This window comes from Schistocerca americana, chromosome 1 (genome assembly GCF_021461395.2).
Source record: "Schistocerca americana isolate TAMUIC-IGC-003095 chromosome 1, iqSchAmer2.1, whole genome shotgun sequence".
Taxonomy (NCBI): Eukaryota; Metazoa; Arthropoda; class Insecta; order Orthoptera; family Acrididae; genus Schistocerca; species Schistocerca americana.
Window position 1 is genome coordinate 417,540,753 of NC_060119.1, and position 4,217 is coordinate 417,544,969.

Sequence of the window (4,217 nt, forward strand, 5' to 3'; positions counted from 1 at the left end):
GAATACTTGTGGACCATGCCCTGCTGGGTGCGACTATCTGGCGCCAGGTGGCCAGTGATCTAGACCTGTTGTTTCCATAGCTGGTTAAACGGCAAGTTCATTGCCCTCAGCTGATTAGCAGAGGCATGATTCGACAACTTAAACTGAGGCTAGTCGACGTCATAAAGCCCTGCTCGGAATTGGAGGGAACGGTCGCTATTGGCGCGAATGATGTTCTTAGACAGTGTGCGGTAATTTTGAAATCAGCACTGAATGCTGATTCGTGGTTTTCGAGTATAGTAGGGAGTTGAGCAATGTTGGCTTCGCTCTTGCGTTGCGCGGGCGCAGGGGATTCTGGATCTAATCTTCATCAGAGTCGAACAGTCTTGCGACTTAATCGCACTTTTTCGGCAGAACTTAGAATTACAGATTTAAGGATCGGTAAAGTATTTTGCGGCTCCGGCATTATAAGACATTTCAATTTTATACCGAAGTCCTCAACAGTATGCGCGCTCGCTTTGCTACAAGTCCACCTTGCTTGTTTCTCCATGTGATCCCATTTGAGCTCTCACTACTAATCGTGATACTGCAATGTAGTCGGGAGAGTAATATTTGATTCATTAGGACCTCCAGTCATTATCGTCAGTCTACTGCATCACAGAGAATAGGAGCCCCTTCTTCTCAAGCCAACTCTTATTCTCATGACAGTTCAGTATACCCTAGCCTCTAACCTACTGTTTGTGTCGGTAATCATGTGCCTTTATGTTCTGATGTACGGTAAACCTTGGTAAGTTCGTGGCATTGTTTATTTCGTGATACTTTGTGCATTCCTCTTCACGTATTTATCAACCACGCTAGAGGTGCAGTCGCTTACCCACAAATAGCAACACATGTCCCCTACCTGGTTGTCTTTCATGCCGCGCTACCAGCGGCCTTGGCAGTACAGCGAGTTGTTTTCTTCCGTTGGGGGTAGTTGTCTTTTGCTTTCGTGCTGCAGAATCCCACATCTTTTCAGAGTGCTGATTACTCCTCATATTAACAAGATAAATTTTTTTGATTTTGCACAGTTGTTTATGTGATATAAATATTTTTTTCTGATTAAGGTTTGTGTTTTTGCGTTAGTTAGTTTAGACGTAATAGCCTTAGTAGCGCTCGAAAAATCTTAGCATTTTAACTGCCATCTTGCGCTACTCTAGACAGTCTTCGTAAATACTGGCTAATAAACGTATTTAAAAGCGGATATTTAATTATTTGTAGTAGCATGCCCGTGGTATAGATAGAGCACTTCATTTTAAGCCAGATCTCATATCACGAATTAACCAATCTATCACGAACTTAACCATGTCTGCATGTTAGATGCCTCCAAAATATCTCAAATATGCGAACCCAAATATTCTTACAGCAGCAAGGTTGGTAAAAGAGGAGAAGTGCTCAATTTACAAGGCACCAAAGCAATGTGAAGTGCCATAGTCTACTCTGCAAGACTTTCTTAGCAGGACTAAAGGTGAATGTGTAAGTCTACCTAAATTACGGAAACGGTTTGCTTTACCTGTACAAATGGAACAAGGAATGTGCAATTACATACTTTCCATGCAGGAATTACGATTCGGATTGGCTGTAATTCAGATTCGAACACTGGCATATAAGCTAGCTGCAGCAACTGGTAGGAAACATCCCTTCAATGAAGAAGAACAAGCTGCAAGGGATTGGTGGTGGAAATATTTTAAAACACGTTATGGGCTTAGCTTCAGAGTGCCTGAAAATATAGCTGCTTATAGGTCTTCAATCGGAAATAGGCCAATAATTACTGACTTTTATCAAAAATTAGAAGCATTAGCCACAGATCTAGGAGTTCAACATCGTCCAGATCTAGTATGGAATTGCGATGAGACAGGGCTCTCATATGTGGTGAAAGCATCCAAGATCGTTACAGCAGTTGGCAAAAAGTATGTATATAGTAGAACGTTTGCTGATCGAGGTGAAAATCACACATTGCCTCCCTGTGTCAATGCTTGTGGTCACTGGGTACCACCTATGGTGATATTTACGGGTGTTCGAATGTCAGAAGATCTTCTGAAAGATGTAATTCCTGGCACCATTGTGAAACTATCACCAAAAGGGTGGATAAAAGGAGTACTTTTCTGGAATGGTTCAATCATTTCATACAATGTATACCTCCTGCAAGACCTATAATTTTAGTAATGGATTCCCATGGATCTCATATTTCAGAGGAGGTCACTGATCTGGCCAAGAAGAACCAGATCTTTCTTCTGACATTTCCTTCTCACATTCTGCAACCATTGGATGTAGGGGTGTAAAGGCAACTTAAAAAATCGTGGGGAAAATCTTTAAATAGCTACATGGTCAAGAATCCAGGTCTCAGATCCAACAGATCTGATTACCACAAATTGTTGAAACCTGCTTACTACAGTGCTTTCAGCCCTGAGATCATCATATCAGCATTTGGGAAGACTGGGATATATCCATTTAATCCTGCAGCTGTGACTGATGAGGCAATAGCAACATCATAGCTGACAGACAAACCTGCATAAGACAATCTGGAACCAGCATTAGATGATTCAGAAAGTCATTCAGAGGTGAATGAACTTCTTGCTCTGCCTGTCTTAACAGATGATGGGAACAAATGCAAGCGGAGGAGAAAGACAGATAGCAAGGCAAAATGTCTGACTCCAATTCAAGAAGCAGCTCCCAAAAGAGCCGGAGGTAGGCCTGTGCATTTTCTAAAATATTATCTCACGTGCTTCATTAACAGAGTTGACAGTTGTTGTTTATTTAGTTAAATGAAATTTATTGATTTATAGGTAGGCCACGAAAGGAAGATACATTAAATCCACAACCCAGCACCTCTGGAGTGACAAAGAAGAGGACGAAGAATGACAATAAATGTGGGTCCCGTGGCCACAGTTATTTAGAAGACGTGAGGAAAAAATCAGGGGCACTATGGATTCAGTGTAGTTTTTGTTTAATGTGGTACCATTCGAAGTGTCAACATACTTTTGAAGAGAGTGAGGACGTTTTTATCTGCAACAGGTGTCAAAACCTTTCTGATGAAGACTAAAATGAGGCTTTCATTTAATCAGTAAATTCTATTCAGTGTTTTTACTAATTACTTCGTCAGTACTTTATCATTATTATCATCAATAAGCCGCAATGTCGTAAAATGTCAAAATAAAATCTTTTATAGAGGTACAATGCTTTCATCATTTAATTAGGGTATTATCACGAAATTACCCAAGTAATGTCACGAACTTACCAAGTGGTATCACGAAATAACCTACCAAATTCTTAGTTGATGAAGTCATAAGGGAGAGAATGAAGAATCAACCAATCATAACATTGTGCATATTGAGTAATGCATTTAAGGACAGGCTTACATATGTAATTCAGCACCCTTTCAGAATATTTTTATGTACTTTAAATTAAGTTAATATAGAAATCCTCACGAAATTACCAAGGTTTACCCTATAGTAAATCTCACTGTAATATTTAATTCGCATATCATTTCGTAGATATATGCAGAATCCCGTTTCCTGTTGTTTGATATGATAAAGTTCCTCTTTTTTTTCCCCTGAGTAGATTAAGATTTTTATTAAATTATTGTGAGTGTGCACTCCTTATTTTACCAACTAGTAGAATCCACCATCATTTCCTTTCGTTACCATTGTGCGCGTAATTAATTAGCTGCTAAGTAAGGAGGGGGTCGAGTGCATGTCTCGTTGTCATGCAAAATTCGTCAGAATTAAAGAGGTACTAACTCTTCTCCATCCCTGCACCTCGCAAGGTTACTGCAGAGCTGCCCGCAGCCTGCAGTAACTGCCGGAGGTCTGACAGCATAACAGGCAATTGCCACCGATCCAGCAGGTGGGTAATATTATTCTTAGATAATACATTGTGTGGTTAACAGCACACTGATAGTAGTAACATGCTGAATTAATAATGTTTCTCCCTGCAGCCAAAGAGACAGTGTTGCAGTGATTTGTCTCTTCCACAACCCAAGACCAACTAACCTGTTTCCCAATGCTGGCTCCATAAGGTGCTCAAAATTCTGACATCATAAGTTTTTCCCACCTCTCCTCCCCCTACACCTCTCTTTCCCCATCCCATTTCTCCATTGTCCCATCCCCTCCCCACCGCCCCTGGGATATCATGGGAAGGCTCTGTTTGTGCCCAGTGGCCAGTGTAGAAAGACATAGGTTGGTATTTTCTTTATCTCATCA